The sequence below is a fragment of the Lissotriton vulgaris genome, chromosome 7 (genome assembly GCF_964263255.1).
Source record: "Lissotriton vulgaris chromosome 7, aLisVul1.2, whole genome shotgun sequence".
Lineage (NCBI taxonomy): Eukaryota > Metazoa > Chordata > Amphibia > Caudata > Salamandridae > Lissotriton > Lissotriton vulgaris.
The window spans coordinates 1,175,313,818-1,175,332,634 of record NC_141695.1 but is presented as its reverse complement, the minus strand read 5'-3'; positions in this window follow the sequence as shown (position 1 = coordinate 1,175,332,634).

The following is an 18,817-nucleotide window of genomic DNA, read 5'->3' as shown; positions in this document are numbered from 1 at the left end:
GTGGTTCCAAATTCATACCGCAGGCTAGAATTAATCATAGCTGCTCATGAGGGGTTACTTTCTGCACAAGCAGGTGTGGTGGCTACAGTTTCACTGTCAGAACAATGCTATTAGTGGCATGGCCGCTACAAACAGACAAAATAATATGTCCTTAGTTGTGACATTTGTCAACAAATGAAAACTTCCACCGCAACTCGCCCACTACAAACACCTCTCTTAGTCTCAAACAAACCATTGACTTGTGTCTATCTTGACCACTGCAGACATGGTTCCTTTATATATATATTCTATTGGCAGAGGATTCATTTTCTAGGTTTCTATGGGTGTGGCTGATGCTCAAACTGTTATAAAAGACCTGCAAGTCTTTATCAGGACATATGCAATAGCTGCATTACACTTGGACCAGGAACCTGCATTTGTCTTTACTGCTTACCGGGATACCATAGGCAACCTGGGTGTGGCAACCTGGGTGTGGCTGTGCATTATTACTCCCCCCATCATCCAGCTGGCCGAGAGGCCCATAGGAATCAATGGGAAGGCCTTCTCATTTTGCGAATTCGCAATTAAGGAATCGCAAAATGAGAATGCAATTTCAAGGGTGCAGGGGGGGGTCCAAAGGACCCCCCCTGCACCCCTGAAATGTCACGTAAGTACATTTTACTCACACACATGTCCCATGTCTCCCTCCACCAATAGGAACCGTATGACAAGGCCAATGTGTCTCTACATTAAAAGTCATGAATTACCAAATATGATTTAAGGAATTTTATTTTAGGATATTTATCAATCCAGTACATAAACAAAACATGAAAAAGTTCACAAGGTACAGCATTACAGCTGGTAAGCAGAAATAGTTCAATAGATTAGGCTATAATAAAATGGAATACTGAATAGTGGCAAGCACAACAATGATGGAACAAACTGTTATAAATAGATGAACAATAAAGAAAGTTCCCTTCTCTCTACTAAACATAGAATGACTACAAAATCATCTAGCAAGGAATTCTATTTAGGGAGCCTAGAAGGTGTCAGAATAGTATAAACGTCTGTAGACGTCTTAGAAAAAGGGGAAATGTGTATAGCATCAAGCTGTCCACTCTTAGAAAAGCTCAACAAGAGGACTGTTCCCTCTCAGAGTCTAGAAGGAATCTGCCTAAATAACTATGGAACCACCAGTTAAAATAACAGAGGCTTCAAAACATCCTCATCTCTTCTCAAACCACCAAGAACCTACCAAATTGGCAAATAGTTAACTGGGAGGACCATCCACAACCTCCCTTGAGGTTCCCATCTCATCCAAACTGGGACTGCAGACCCCAATTTTGAGCATTTCAGATTCCTGGTAAATTATGAAAAGAAGGCTTCCTTTGACCACTTTTTCTCCAAGTTCGCAGCCAGGTTCCTCCTTGCAGGCTTCATTATCGTTCTTTAGCTAACGCGAAGCAAGATAACGCACCTGCAAAAGAGAAGAAATAGCATACTGGCAAAGCTAAACATATTTAAATTGAGGCCTATAGTCAGCCTAAGTTTGCTCAGTAGTCAACATGAACATCGAATACATGATTATTCATACACACATATAATTTTAAGAATAAATGCAAAATGTAATTAATAGAAAACATGATAACATGGTTCAATTGAACTTTTGCACACATTTTTATTCAAATATGTCTTTATTGGCATTTGGAAAAAAACACAAATACTTTTGGCATAATTAGATAACATCACACAATTTTAATATCAATGATTTCCTGTTGTTATGCCGAGCATGGCTCATATGATATTACAGAAGTAAACAAAATACCTCCATTGAAAATCCACCATTCAAATGCATGTAGATGCCACCGTGAAGTTTCCAATAACTATAGACTTACATCTCAAGAAAAATAAGAGCAGCTAGCTCAATTAATCACAGGCATGCATGCATAGGACATATCCAGACAGCGGGGGAGCGGAAAACCCTCACATTTTCCAAAGGATAAAGGGAGGGACTGTCAGGGAAGGCTCCCCATCAGGTAGCAGTGGGGTGGCAAGGGAGGTGGGCAACAGGTAGATGGGGGAGGGCTTAGGTGAGGTGGGGAGGCAGAGCAGGGCAGCAAAGTGTTGAATTTATAAATGTTATTTAAACGCTATGTTCATTCATCATATTGTGCTGCCTTATGTCCCTTCCCTTTTTCCGTACCACCCCTCTCCCCGTCATCAGCTGAGTGTTCTGGAATGTTGACAGATGCCAGCTGATGACCCTGAATGACAAGACCGACAAAACATTGTGGGCTTACCGAATTACACCATCAGCTGAGCATTCTGGAATGGTCTAACTGTGGTTAGTGGGATGTGCACAGCCTATTACTTTGTGAGTTTAATCCGTGCTCCAGGGTATCTCCCTCCTCCTGGGGAGTGTCAGACAATTCCAAGTGTAGCAGGACTATTAATCCATAATCCTCTCACCCCGGGCACAAGTGGGCGCTGAACCTTCAGCAAACAATGTTCAAACGTATATTGTAGTACATAAATGTCTGTTTAAATGTTTTCAACTTTGGTTCCAAATTTGCAAATTCGCTTTTCCAAATAAATTTCTCATGTTTTTTTCACATGTTTATGTGCGAACATTTTCATCAAACTTAAAGCTTTCCAATGCATTTTGGTGCCCCATGCACCTTCATCAGGGAAACCTGAAACCATACAAATAAAGCATCTTTCATACTGTTCAATTCATAATAACTGTTGCTGCATATCTATAATGTGTGAGTAAGTATCTTACACGACGTGATATCTAGCACGACCTTATCATGTGGGTTAAGTTTCACCTATTTCACACAATGTCTGCTCGTGATTTAAAATTGCTACAATCGAACATTTAAAGGTGGTTTCAAGAATGGGGGTTGTTACGCGCTTAAAATCACAGTGCGGCTTTTCACGAGCTCTGTTTATGCTTGTAATGACAGATGCAGTAATTAATCAATGCCGCTGTTCGGCTTGCAACCGAGTTTCAATACATTCGGCTCCCATCGCGGTTTAAATACGGTGTTTAAATGCGGTCATAAGCGCATAAAGCTACTAGCGTTTCCCGGACCTACCGGTCCTTACCTTCTGTTCGGATGTCTTTCGCCTATGCATTTTTCGCGGGAATTTAAGATACGGAAGCCTGAACTGGCCCTGTTTTTACGTAATGCCATTATCTGCGCATGCGCGCTACCACTCATGTCAATTGTGCATTTTTTATCGAGTGTGGTGTAACTTTATGGATACAAAACGTATACAAATATTACAAAGCAACGTATACAAAACAACACAGCGCATAATAACTCGCCATATAGGCGCTATATTAGCTTCATCCTAACATGAGAAATTTATTTGGAAAAGCGCAATAAAACCAAATTTGGAACCAAAGTTGAAATCATTTAAACAGAAATTTATGTACTACAATATACGTTTGAACATTGTTTGCTGAAGGTTCAGCGCCCACTTGTGCCAGGGGTGAGAGCATTCTGGAATGATGACAGATGCCAGCTGATGACCCTGAGTGACCTCAGCTGTGTTGGCGAATTAAGCCTAAATAAAGCTTTCAACTTCAACTGCTTCTGTGATTACTTTACACAAAGGGCAGTAATTGAGAGGTGGGAACTGATTCCACTCCCTGGGTGCAAGAAGTTTGCAGCAGGACATGCGGAACCTCGTGGGTCAACCAGCTCTCATGTACAATGTAAGGACCGATCAAGGGGCCCAAAGTTTCAGGGCAGTCTTTTGTCAGCTTTGGCCTCCAGTGCAGATAGGTACCGTTCCCAGTCTGGGGTGTGGATGGGCTCCATGACTCGTGGTCAGCCTATGCAGCACATCTCGCTCAGCTAGTATTCCAGAGCGTAGGTCAGAGAGCCATAGCTTTATAGGGGGAAAGGGGAGACTTTCAACCATGGCTATTCGACGCTTGGTGAGAATGAGGGGCGGGTCTATGAACTCATTGAGAGGTTTACACTCAGGGGTGAGTGGGGTAATCCCTAGTAGGTGATGTAGTAGGTCCTTTGGCAGGCGGGACAGGACTCCAGTGCCTCTGAAATAGGAGTGAGCACCTCGTCCCAGTATGTACCGATGGTGGGGCAATCCCATATTGCATGTACAAAATCTGCTTCGGAGGTTGCACAGCGGGTGCAAGTATTTCCAATGCCTGCATACATCCATGCTAACAGAAAGGGGGTGAGATAAGTGTGGGCAGTTAGTTAAACTGGTTATATTTAAGTCTGGTATTAATAGAGATAGTTGTTGCCATTCCTATGCATTTCTCCCATTGTTAATCGCAAGTGAAATGTCCAGCGCTGTCTCCCAATAAATTTTCAACTTATGTAATTGTGCTGCATTGTTCATATGCAAGTTGAAAAACAAGCAAGTGATGACTCATCTGTTAGTGAGGCCCGCTTCTGTCCATTGTGTCACGTCCTGGTGTAGGCGGAGAGGAGTGCAACCTGGTGTTCCCTAGAAGGGCAGGTTTGGAGCATAGAGTGTACACTTGAGACGCTTGGTAGTGTACGTCCTTTAGAAGAGTCTAGCCACCTACATAAGGATGTTACTGTCCCCTCTGGCAGCCAGTGCCTCAGAGCCCTGCAACCTCCACAATAGCTCCTATGAGGTTCATCTGCTGAACCAGTGCCCCAACTCCGACATACCAGAACCAGTCAGCCAGAATGCCGGCCTCTGCAGCGTGGCCATGACATAATAATATTCATAATTAGAGGCTCCTAAGCCACCCTCATACAGAGGAACATACAATTTGGATATCGCCACCCGGCGTCTCAGCTAACCCCATATCAATGTGATATTAAGTGAACAGAGTTCCACAAAGAACCCCGTGGTCAACAGGGCAGGGATGGCGGACAAGAAGTAGAGCAGTCTAGGGAGCACTAACATTTTAGAGATGGCTATACGGCCCATCGGAGAGAGAGGGAGGCCAGTCCAAAAGGGCATGGAGCTTCATACAACTGTCAGTGTCTTTCCTTTGTTGCTGTCTATCAAATCTTTGTCTGAGTGATACACTCGGGCCCCAGATATTTAAGGATGCCACAACTCTAGGGAAGCCCCATCTCTGGGAGTTTGTAGTCACTTTAAGGGGAAATAGGTGGGATTTGTCCCAGTGTACCTTGAGTCTGGATGCTTCTTCAAATAGCTGTAGGAGATCCAAGAGGTGGGGGATGTTATCCGCATCATCCCGGATGTGTGTTATCAGCATTGAGGTAGATTATGAGCCATCTGTCCTCGACCCGATAACCCAACCTCAAGCCCTAACATGGAGTGCACAAGTCAGGGGTTCCATGGTTAGTGTCAAGATGATCAGTGATAGGGAGCAACCTTGCTGAGTACTCCACTTGATGTGGAATGGAGCCGGTATAGTGGTGTCTGTCTTTAGCCTAGCCAACGGTGTGTTATGAAGCAGCAAGACCTAGGTCAAGAACCGTGGACCCACCCTCAGGTTTCTGAGCACCTCCCTTAGGTGTGCCAACCCAGAGTGTCAAACGCTTTTTTGTTGTCTATGGAAGCGACCCAGGGAGGTGCCCCGGGTGGCCTTGCCCAGTCCATTATCATGAAGAGACAACATAAGTTGAGGAAGGTTTTACTACCAGCTATGAAACTCTTTTGATCATGGTCAATTAAGTGTTGGGCTACACGTATCAGCCTATCAGCCAATACTTTCCCAAGAACCTTGTAGTCAATGTTTAGAAGGGACGGAGGGCTATAGGACCCTATTAGTAAAGGATCTGTGTCCAACTTGGGAAGGGCAAATGACACTGCCTCTCTAAGAGTTTGGCAAAGTGTTCACATCTCATACGCTGATTCGTAGTCCTGGAGGAGCCGCTTGTTGAGTTGGAATACAAAGTGGCAAAGAATTCGACAGACCAACCACCTGCTCCAGGAGTTTTACCATGTGCCATTTTTTTATTCACCTGTGAGAGTTTGTCTCCTGAAAGTCAGGCTTCCAAATCTGCACAGTGAGCTGTTGGTATCCTTGGTAGCTGCAGCACATCGAGGACCACTCAAGATGCCGAAGCTTCCTCTGTGACTGGAGATGCGTAGAGTGCAGAGTAATAGTAGTTGAAAGCAAGGTTGATCACTTACAGCGAATTGACTATGGTGCCACCATATCCCGGATGACCACAATGGGTGCTATAGAAGAGTTAGAATGGACAAACCAGCCCAGGAGCCTGCCCGCCTTGTCACTTTCAGCATGCTTCCTGCCCTATATTACCTGTAGTCCAGGACGCCAAGGCCTTTTAAAGAGGCAGTATTAGCTAGCCTCACCTGTGCTGATGAAAGAGCAGCAGCCTTGTCCGTGGAAAGCAATAGTTTGTGTGTCCTGATTTCTGCCTCCAAACGGTGCAGTTCATGTCACAGCACCAATTTGGGGCCTTAGATCGTTTTGATGGCCAGACCTCTGAGGGCCACTTTAAATTAATCCCAAACGATCCCGCAGCCATAGTGGAGCCCCCATTCTCCACAAAGTACAAGTCTATGTGTTCAGAGACAGTCCTAGGAACATTACGTGTGCAGGGCACCTCCATAGGCAGGCACCATGTATGTGTGCAGGACTGCCTCAGTCCCAAGACGAAGATAGCTGAAGTGGGTTGTTGTCAGATGAGGTCCGTCCAACATATACAGCCCATGCCACCCAAAATTGAATAACATGATCATATAATGGTAAAATAAGAGGGGGGTACCAATGACACAAATGAGGGAGTAGGGTGATACAGCAGCAGTGTGTCAGTTAACAGAGGAGCCCCATGGCCATTCCATTGCTAATATTGGGGGATGGACAGTCGATCCAATAGAACGATAACAGTACTTACAGCACCTCCAGCAAGTGTGGGCCCTCACTCTTTATGGGCACACGTCAGGGGGCAGAGTGGGCAATTTAACAATTGGCCAGTATGCGCAGCTCAAATCAAATACTCCATCATCATGGGGGTGAGAGATGGTCCCCCTTGCAGCAGAACATTCATCAGGGTTAGGTTATCTCATGCAGCGTGGTCCAATAGGTCAGCCCGAGAAAGAGAGGGGGAGGGATGCGCGGTGTAATTCTGCTACTGCTACCGCTCGGGCCCTCTCTTTGACCACCTGTTCCTTCGTGGGGTCCGTCCTCCATTCTCTTTCTTGGGACCTTCGGCACCTCCGCACCTGCCAGCCTTCATGAACTCCCTCGTCTGTGGGCAGCTCGACAACACTGCAGCCCTCAAGCCAGATCTATGCCTCAACAGGAGTTCCACAAAAGCTTGTGTGACCCTCATGTAAGACCTTTAAAGTGGCAGGGAACTGCAAGGCGTATTTTATATCCAAGTCACAGAGTTGCCACTTCACCTCAGGAACGAGCCCCAACGTCTCTGCATGTCTGTAGAGTAGACAGGAAAAATTAAATGTTCACAGTGAAGTTGTCTTCCACACAGGGCCCCTATGCACGTGCCACCTGCATTATAGGGTCTCTATCCCTGTAGTTAAAGAGGCAGGCAACCACCAGTCTCGGAAGTGCACCCAAGACCATGTGTGCCTACTCCACTGAGAAGAGGGCTGACAGTTCATCCACTAGCACAGTCTGTGAAAGCCACTCCTCAAGGTAGATTTCCATGTTGGGGGCCTCAGCCCACTTCAGCAGCTCCACTATCATTACATTTTGTTGGTGGGAGCGCCCTTCATGATCTTCAACCCATTTCCATACCTCTGCCTGGAGGGTTTTTATGCGAGAGTCTATTTCAGTGACTGCTGGTGTAGATTCAGTGTGTGCCGCCCCATCCTCCAGTTTCTTGTGGTCTTCTTTCATGAGGTCCATATCGATCCTTTAGGCATCAGTTTTCGGCTCAAGGGTGGATTTAGTGTACAAGACTGCTTGTAATATGTCATCAAACTTTCAGAAGTGGTCCAACAAGGTATGCTCCAGCAATGCTTTTAGTGGGCAAAGAAGGTGATTAGGGAGAAAGCGCAGGCCCTTAATTACGGCTTCTTGTCACTGGCCAGATCTATTAAAGATCATGATCTAAAGCCCATGGGATCAGTTCTGAAAGCCAAACTGTTGCCACCCCTTGCATATGGAATGGCGATTATGTTGGCCGATGATGCTCTTTGTTAGAAAAACTGATGATAAGAGCCTATAAACAAATTTTTAGGCTCCCCAAGTCGGCTTCTCCGGCGCAAATCCGGCTAGAATTTCTGCTTACAAAACAGACACTTGCTAGGCCAGCGGCGTTTGTAAAGCTATGTTATAACTTATGGGCAGCAATAGAAAACACTCTGGCAAATCTAGTCTGGACTGAAATTATCTTGCAAAGGGGCAACTGCGCTTACAAGACATTTTTAGAAACCAGCATTACGACGCTTGATCTTGGTGACCTTTGGAACTCTAATATCTCTGGGCAAATCTTTAAGACGCTCGTAAATAAATCTACAAATTGCAAAGTTGGATGGCAGACAAAGATACCTTGTCAAAACGTCGCCACGAGTGGCTGGTGTCTAAATCATATTCCACTTTGAGGGAATCAGCCCTGCTAGCTGTGCCTTACCACCGGAAGATTAAACTGTCGTTTTTGGCCCTAAGATTTGGAGAAATACCCACGTTAGACCTCATGCCAAAATGGAGGATGTCCGGTCAAAGTAAAGACCAGTCTTGCCGTCTATGCCATCAGGGGCCTGAATCTCTGCTTCACATCGTCTGTGTATGTCCCTCTTTGATGGTTCAACAAAGAGTTCTATTAAGAAGGGAGTTCCTTGAACGGGGAATTAGGTCCTGCAGGCTGGCACTCGTGGAGTCCATGGACCCAATCAACACCATGCTGAACATTAGACTGACTCAGTTATTGATCTGTTTTAAGAAAATGATCAGCTAACAGGATATGTGATGTATAATCTGGAGGTGGTCCCTGAATGTAATGAGTATTTAGAGCATGATTCTTAAATCACATAATAGCTTTGTTATTGAATTCATGACATATCTAGGAAGGTGGAGTATTATACTCTAACAATGTTGCAGAGTTGGTCCTTGGATTCACTGTAATAAATCCTTAGCTCAGTCCTGTGGCAATGAGCAGTCAGGCTTTGCTATAGGAATATGTGTTGAGCATTTCAGAGTACCAACATGAAAGATAAATAATTGGTATGACTAAAAATAAATGCAACACCAATTTATATAAACAAAGCAGATTTGTATATAAATTTAAACACCAAAATGAAGTGAATTAGATAAGTACGACCATAGTTATGGATTTTAGGAGCATTCAAAAATCACTGCAAACCTTAAGCGTTGGGGTCAATGGTAAAATGCACTAGTGAGAATTGGTCTCTTACAAGTCGAGTTGTGTGGAACCCAAGCAGGGTAAATGTGATGTGGGTCCCAAATGAAATTAAATGAAATGGCACTTTTAAAGCGCATGGCTACCCGAAGCCCTCTCAGCGCTAGGAAACAAACCTACCCAGTGAGCGGCTTTAGATAGTTGGGATCAAGAAAGTTTTTAGCTGTCTGCAGAAGGACAGATGGTTCTCCTCTAGACCAATGTGATTTGAAAGAGCATTCCATCTCTTGGAGGCAATGTAGGAAAATCGTCGGCCCCCACTTCTAGAATTATATATTCTAAGGACTATTGCCATCCGTTTATTTCCTGAGTGCAGAGCTCTACTGGGATAATACGGGAAAATGATCGACTGTAAAACGGGTGGATCTTTAGAAGAAATAATTTTATGGGTAATGCAAAGGGATTTAAACTGAATCCTCTCCGCAAATGGAAGCCAATGTAGAGATGCTATAGAGGCTCGCGCAGATTCTCTGTGGGGGGTATGTAGAAGCAATTGAGCTTCACAATTCTGCATCGTCTGAAGTTTCTTTATCATGGATTGCAGGGAGCCCAAATAAAGGGCATTTGCATAGTTCAAGCGAGAGAGGATTAGGGCTTGGACCAGCAGTTTCTTCACATTAAACGGCACCAAGGGGAGGACTTTCCTAACCGTCTTAAGTAGTCCATAGCAGCACCCTGCTACATATTGGTATTGCTTCTTCATGTCCAGCTTATGATCAAGCCAGACTCCCAGGCTTTTTATTTGTTGTTTGGGGGGAGAGGTGGGGGGGGGGGGAATGCTGCCCAAGCATTTAGGCCATAAAGAGGTGGGACCTAATGGGGAAGGTTTTCCAGAAACATCAGGTCAGTTTTTGCTCCATTTAGTTGTAAATAAGAGCCCTCCATCCATGCCGATACTTTTTACAAACTTTTGGCCAGATTGTTTTCCCTGTTCCCAAGTTCATTAAGGGAAACAATCAATTGAGTATCGTTTGCATATGTAATAATCTGTATGCCGAAGCGTTTAAAAATTTTGGCCAGGGGGCTCATATAAATGTTAAAGAGGGTGGGACTCAGGGACGAGCCCTGCAGAACCCCACAACTCAATGGCATACTCTTAGAAATGGAATTATCATCGAAGACCTGAAATGAGCGGACGTCTAACAGACATCGGCTACATTAGTGCAGTCCCGGAAACCCCTGCTTTTCTAATCCTAGAGATCAGCAGTTGATGGTTGATGGTATCGAAAGCCGCACTCAGATTCTAGAGGACAATTGCCACCGAGCCTAAGAAGTCCAAGATTTTCTTAGCTTTCTCAATGACTACAGACAGAGCTGTACCTGTGCCCTGATGGGGTCTAAATCCAGTTTGCAATTCGTGAAGGCAGTCATTCTCCTCCAAAAAGGTGGACAAAATGTAGTTAACATGCTTTTCTGCATTTGTTGTGATCCCTGGAAGCAGTGATATAGGATGATAATTAGCAAACACTTCTGGATCCTCACCTGCTTTCTTAAGCATTGCTCTCACCTTTGCTCGTTTTCATAAGGAGGGGACAGTCCTAGAACCCAAAGTTAGATTGATAAGTTCTAGGATAGTGGGGGCTACTGTATCAAAAACTTGGTCCAGAACGGTAGAAGGGGCCATGTAACTAGGGGAAGATGATTTTAATTTATTCAGATATGTTTTTAGAGATTTTTGAGTGGAAACCTATTAGGTAACACTGTCCCGCTGCATTTGCATGTAGCACTGACAGCCAACATTATTTTGCTGTCTATTTTCATTTTTGAAAAAGTGATTGCAGCTACAGAAGCCGTTTGCACAGCTGCCATTGCGGCTTCATCAGCCAATGAATTCCCTTCAATGTGAACGCCATCACGTTGATGACTCAGTGTCTGTATCACGTGAGTGTTTCGTAGTCCTTCTTGTAACTGAACTACTTGTTCCCAAAGCATTTTATGCTTGACCAGCAGCCCGTCCCGACGTTGTCCGGGAGCAAAAGGCTGCTTCAGGGCCCCCGCCCGCCCCGCAGAAGAGTTGTCTGTGCAAGTCCTGGCCCTGTTCAACTGATTTGGCCCACTTGTGTTATTTTTTTTAATTTGTATGTATTGTTTCCCGCGTTTTATGTTGTCCGCAAGATGTGAGGAAAGTGTCTTGTCACCTGTTTAATGTTTTGTTTTCTTTCGAAGGCTCTTTCCGTGTGTTCGTTTTTGTATCCCTTCAAAGAAGTTTCCCTTTCAATTGTGTGGTGAAGTCCTGGCAGTGCTCGAGTGATTATGGGCAGTTGTGTTATTTTCGTTATTCGTATGTCTTATTGTAAGCGTTTTATCTTGTCCGCAAGATGTGAGGAAAGTCTCGTGAATGCACAGTCTATTGCGTTTCTCCGTTAAGAAATGTCGGCTTTTTTTGTTTGTGTTTACCCCCTGTGACGTCGTTGGTCAATGGCCAATGGTTTAAGACTTTTTTTTTTTGGTAAACCGAAGTCGTGTGTGTGTTTTCTTTAGTGCGTTGTGATTGGTGTAGTATGCAATTAATCCTGCCCCCTGTGCGGCGTCATTTGACACTCCTAGTCGATGGAAGGCCCGCCCTGTTTTTAATGCGAAGGCGTCAATGTTGTCTGTGTAACTGCAACAAATGTGTGTATATTTCTTATAGCGCGCACCTCTGCTGTTTTTGTATATTGGTGTTACCTAAGCATGGGCGGAAAATCCGTTTCGCTCGCGGATTTTGCGGATTTTCGGGAAATTCGCAATCCGCGAGATTCGCGAATCTCCCGCAAAATCCGCAAATCCGCGAGCAGCGGATTTTGCTCGCACTGCTCGCACTGTTCGCGTGAGTTCGCGGCTTCCCAGTACAACTTCGCGCCCCGCGAATAAGGGCTAAATTGCAGAAATACGATCTTAGCAAAACTGAAACTACTTACCAGGTTCAAAAGTTCAGGCTCATCATTAGTAGCCATTTCCTGTAGTGCTTCCTGAGGGGCCCCTCCAGAGTTCAGTTGCCAGTTGCAACTATTATGTGACCCTGCTCTGAACCTCAGAATAGTTACACATATGCCACAAAGGTCCTGAATTACAGCTAAGGGAGACAAGCAGGAGCCAGGCTGGAAGTTAAAATCCATTAATCAGCCCCTAATTCATTATTGTCAGTTGGGGCAGGGCAGGTGTTGTAACTAATTTTGCAACAATGAAAGCACTTAGCAAGTGCAAAAGATCACTAATCAGGGCGCACTAAGGAAGCAGGTGCCAGCTAAAAAAATATTCTGTGACACATTAATCAGCCCCAAATTAATTCAGGTCACTTGAGGCAGGGAAGGTGTGCTTTGCTTTGCCGAAAATAATGTACACTGGACAACCAGAGGGTGTGGTGATGAAACAGAGGGTGGCATGGGTGGGCCAGAGGGTGGCATGAGTAGTCAGAGAGTGGCAGTGGTGACAGAGAGTGGCAGTGATGAAGAAGAGTGTCCCAAACAGGCTGGACACGTAGAAACAACAAGTTCGCAAAACTTGCGACCCGACAGGTAAGTTCGCAAATTGCGAAATTGTAAAAACCCTCGCGAACTGGCAGAAACACGGGCGAACACAAAAAAAAAAAATCCGCAAATTCGCGGGAATTCGCGGATTTTGCGGATTGCGAGTTCGCAAATCCGCAAAATTCGCGAACGCGAGATTCGCAAAACTCGCCCATGCTTAGTGTTACCGCGCTGTATGTGTGAATTTAAATTCATTGAAAGCGCATTTCCGTTGTATGTGTTGGGCTATGCAAATGTTTGTTAGAAATTCATTGAAAGCGCATTTCTGTTCTGTTTGCATATTGTGCGTTTTAAATTCAGTGAAAGCGCATTTCCGTTCTATGTGTGCATATGTAAGTGTGTTGTGAAGTCGCTTGGCCTATGTTTGTTATTTGCACTTGGCACGGCCCTGTAAACGCCCACATTTGTTGTTTGAGACGCCCACGGCCACGACCACGCCCCCAAGGGACTACTTTACCACTTTTGGGATTTTTGCTTTTTTAATGTATATGGTGTACATATCTATAGACTATGTCCTTCTGCCACATCTCCCCTTTCAAATGGTGTATTGGGTGTAGTGATTGGTGCATTACTTTTGTAGTTTACCTGGCTCAAAGGTTTGTGTTCTCTCTTTCTCTCTCTCTATAGTAGTATAGATTGTGCCTCCTTTTGCATCTTTGAAACCACTTTGGAGCCAGTTTTGCAAGTATTCATTGAAAGATTGAACACAATAATACGAATCGCACACTATGAGTGTGGGGAATTCGCGGTCCGAATTCTCAAGTTCCATCTTGAATGCTTGTAGTTCAGCTCCCTGAGCTGTACAATCTCCTAAGGATTGAGTTTCAGTGACCATTGGTCTAAATTAACCATCGTGCCAACGACCTTTAATGATAGCGCACGCTGCACTATATGCTTGTTTATCCTGCGTAGCGGGTTGAGCTGATCCGTCAGTATAAATTATACATTCATACTGGTCAAGAGGGAGAATTTCAGTAGGCAGAGGACATTCTTGTTCGTATTGTAGAAATGCTTGTCTTTTTAAATGAGGATCAAAAACGTATTCAACATCTGTTGTAGTAAGAGAATTAACCCATTGTATCCATCTTGGATGTAAAGCTTTAGCATTAGGAATGCTCGCTTTTGTCACTGCTTCTAAGGCAGGTAGAGGTGTCACGACCATAATGCGCTTTACCTGTGCGAGTGCTCTCTCTTTTGCTACAGCAGTTTGAATAGCTGTCAGAATTTTTTCTGTAGAAGTAAACTTCATTTCTGCTTGTGAATACAAGTGTGATTTGTAAGCTATTGATATTTTTTCACCTTCATTAAAAGTTAAGTATGTGAATCTGCATTGTCCTGGAATGATCCGGATCACTAAGTTGCGGATGTTTACGCGTGTTTGCAAATATTTAGTTGCTAACATGTCTGTTTGGAGTGAACGCAAAGTTTCTGTGTGTTTTTGTGTCCAATTCACTGTTTTAAAATCAGGATTGATTAATTTGTACAGAGGTTTAACTCTTTCTGCGTAATTTAGAATGTAAGTTCTTCCGAAATTCAGGAAACCTAGAATCGACTATAAGTTCTTCCGAAATTCAGGAAACCTAGAATTGACTGTAAGTTTTTCAGCGTTTTTGGCGGTTGGAGCAGCGCACACTTTTCTAAAATGTTGGCTGCCAGACTTTTGCCTTCACTTGATAATTCATATCCTAGGAAAAGGACGTTGAGGTTGGCAATTCTTGATTTCTTAAAATTGAATTTGTACCCCTCGGAGGCGAATCCAAGTATAATGGTGTTCACCCTGTTCAAGCGCCTATCCAAGTCATCGTCTGTCAGGTAGATGTCATCGACATATGACAATGCCTCATCATCATAAGTTTGTAGCAACTCTGTTACCCTTGCTGAGAATAACCCAGGACTATTCTTGAATCCCTGAGGGAGACGACAGAAGTGACGCTGTGTCCCCATTATTGAGAAAGCGGTCAAATACCTACTTTCTGGTACAATGTTTTGACAGAAGAAACAGTCCAAAAAATCTGATGGGGTTTTATATTTTTTACGCACAATGTTATTTATTAGTGCTGTACTGTACAGTGCATTTTGCACTGCAAATGTTTTGAAACAAGAGTCTAGATGGCTGTAATCCAAAACTAGATGATATGTATTGTCTGGTTTGGAAACAGAAAACAAAGGATTGTTCATTGATGAGTTGCTTGTTTCAATCACCCCCTGGTATTCAAGTTAAGCTTAGATCTCCCTGACATGTTTATTATGTTCTTCTTAACTGGGTACTGTCTTTGTGCAGATGGTTGATTTTTTAACTGGATTTTATGGTGAGGAGAATCCATATCCCATCCTACATGATTTTTGTATAATGCAGGAACTTGGGCAACTGCCCATTTCCTGGCATAAGTATATTTTAAATGAATTGGAATATGATTTGAGAAGGCTGGTAAAAGGTTGTCTTCGCCATGCGGGCACTCCCTGACTAATTCTGGTGGCCAGTCTTGTTCAGCTAGAAGAATGTTATAACCCTTAGAAAGACGCTCCCAAAAGAGTGCTCTAACTTTTCTTGGTATGTCTCCCTTCATCCGGAGTGTTATTTCATATAACTTATGTAGAAAACTAACCCTGGTATCTTCAGTTTCAACTTGAATGAATTCATTCAAGTCCACTGTCTCCAGAAGATCCTTCAGGTTCTGGCGAGCTATCGTGACTTCTGTTGCTCTGTCCAACATTGTCTGAGCCCATTCTCCGTTCTTGAGTTGTGTCCACAAGATCCTCGGCATGTCTGATTTTTAGACCTGCCACCTTCTTTTTGGTGAATTGAGCTTTCTTGCTTTTCTGAACATGTTGATCGTCTTTGGACTTTACGCGTTCTTCCTTGTTTTTTGACCCTCCTCTTCTTTTGGATTTCTGTGACAAAGTCTGAAAGGTACGAGAGGAACGTGTATCATTATCTTGATATCTATTTTGTTTTTCTCAAATTATCCCTATTGCTGAGGTTATACCTCCTTTCAGAGGGCTCCTTTTGAGGAGACCTACCTCTGCAATGAGAACACTTCTCTTTTAGAAGTTTGTTTGCTATTTTCCCACTTCTTTTTAGAAGGAGTAGGAGTGTTTTTAGTAAAGTCCTTTACAGGACTTTCAGACAGTTTGGGTTTCACTGATTTCCCACCCAAACTGTCTCTGCCTAATTCTTCATAGGATTTTTCATTAATTCTGGCTAATTATTGACGTTGCTCAGTTACATCAAATTCCCTTAATTTTTGGCGGATCGCCACTGGTGCTGCTTCACCTTTAATATTAGCTAATGTTATTGTCGAGACCTGTTTGAAATCTTTCAGTAGTTTCATACCCAAATTTAAAGCAGGCTCTGCCCCGTATTTGTTTTGAATCTGTTTCAGGACATCTGGTATTACCACCATAGATGGAACACCATGTGTTTAGTGTAGATTGCAGCAAAGACTGTACCCCAAGTAGTGCAGTCCTCCAGATGTGGTGTGATGATGATCCCCATTCGTAGACAGATTGTTAAAATTCTGTGTTTTTCATGAGGGCTAATATTAGGAAATACTGCTTTGATTTGAGTAATTTTTAGAGCTATCCAAAATGGAAATTGTTCACGCTTTGCGGTTGGAATGTGAGAGTCCGCATGACATATTGAACCAATTGTCTATAGATTTTTATTAACTCTTTGAGTTGAGTTAGTAACTCTCCCTCTGACATTTCTTCAATGTCAGGATGTGGTGTATAGCCGCCTAAAATCGGCCATGATGCTCCTGGTCTACCTAGTGGACTGATGTGATTTAAATGTTTTAGGGCGCCTTTAAACCAGACCTCATGCTCCTGGTATGTTAGTGGAATTTCAATATCCTCGAAAGGAATGTATTCCTCTGGTGGATCATCTTCTTTGTAGAAGTGAAATAAGTGTGTTACTGGATTTGCTTCTGGGAAGACTATCCATGAATTTAATACCTCTATCTGATGATATTCATGTGCCTCTATCACAAAAACTGCCCTACCACCTCTTGATGTTAGGCCATGTTTTAAACGTTTTATAGTGATAGCTTTCCTTAAGTTTAGAGGAATGCATATAGCATCCTCATCGGTTTCTTGGAAACCTGTTAGGTTAAAAGCTGCGGGATCAGTCACAGCTCCACCGGCCTCGGTGTTGTTGTCATTATTCAACATTGTTTAATGAAATTTGCAGAGCAAGTTTCAAGGAAACAAAGATATGTTGCACAATATTTTGGAACACTGTATCCTTCAATGTTGAACAAACCAAAAAGCTAATACATAGGAGTTTTCGTCCTACTCAGCTATGGCGGATATTATCCCTTTACCCACTCCAGACGTATATTGGAGTATTACGGAAAAAGGGGGCTCTGAGAAAAGCACGACTGAGTTACTTTAGTATCTAGCATTAAATGAGTGCCTTACCAAACCACTGGGTGCCATGTAGTGTAGTTCTTATATTCCCAAAAGGCTCTGCGCATTGGAATAATATACTTTATAGATTTGACATAGGACTGAGGTCGGTATGTCTCTATTGAGTATACTAAACTTAATTGTGTGTGCCAGCTAATTCAGAGGTCACTAGAATCATTCTCGAGTAAACAAGAAGGGATTAGTTTCTGACAACCGCATAAAGATGACAACTTTGTTTCCCCTAGAATCGAAACATAACTTCAGAGTCGTGGAAACAATAGATAACTATTTCACTCAGTCAATCGTGCATGCTTCGTTTCTACAGAGTTTGCACAGAAATAGAGAGACTAGTGTTTCAATAAAAAGGGTTTATTGAACAGTCTTCTTTCTCATGCAAGAGAGGTGAACTGCTACAATTGTTAGACAGAATGCGAAATATAATGCGCACAGCGTAAACAGTAATATAAAATAATACTGTAATAGCATTGTCTGTTGCTATGTCATATAAAAATACATACATAAATAAAAAAAGGCTAAAATACTCAACTGATGCTTCTAAAATACACCTACCCCAGTGTACCTAACCTAAGTCTAGTACGAGTGAAGAAGTAGGTGTTTGTCTTTTAGCATAGGTTTAGTTTTGCCAAAAATTGCCAAAAGTTTCTTCCAATCAGCTCCATACCTTAGAATGAGAGAGGTTGATATCTCTGTCTCGTGACTCGATTTCCCAACACCCTGCTAGAGGAGTCAGAAGCACTGTAGCTGGATATCTCGGCAGGAGGATGACAGCTTCTTGATCAGTGCATCAGCTGGAGAGTTGGCTTTCTTCGGCACTTGCTGTAGCGAGCTGCGTCATGCAAGTAGGTAGTCGAACTGCACCGAACCACATCGTGCTTTGCCATAGCAAGTGAAGGTCTATTTATACCTTGAAGGTGTTTCGGAATGCCAGCTTTGACGTAAAGTAGGGCATATGGACGTCATGAATAAACCCCTAAGGCATAGATGTTCATGCAAAATAATGAGTTCATGGAGAAATCAATATTCAAGCAAGGGGAAGTCCCTAACAGCTTAAGAGTCTGGTTTTCCAAGTAATCGTTATGTCGTAGATGAACGGATGGAAGTAGCAATGCCTGTATTTGGGTAGCATGGACTATGCCTAAATAAGGACTGGATATCTATGCCTATATAAGGGCAATGTGAAATATACCTATATAAGGACGTGTATCTGGAAATGCAGACGGAAACTAAAATCGAACACAACACTAGTATGCGAAAAGCAGATGGTGAACGAAATACATTCACAAACGGAGACCAAGCCCTCTTTGATTCGACAGCTGAAGGTATCCCTATGGATAATGGCCAAGCCCTCTCCTCTACTTAATATCCAATCTTGTCTTTGGATAACGTAGCCTAGTGGAAGGGCCTGGACCACTGCTGGGTCTGACGAACAGGTGAGCCAAGTTTCCGTAAGAAACATTGCGTCCAGCTTTTTTTACTCCAGAATTAGACTGATTTTAATGGCATGTTTGGTAAGCGAGCGGCAATTCAACAAGCACATTTTATCATCTGAATTTTGAAGGGAAG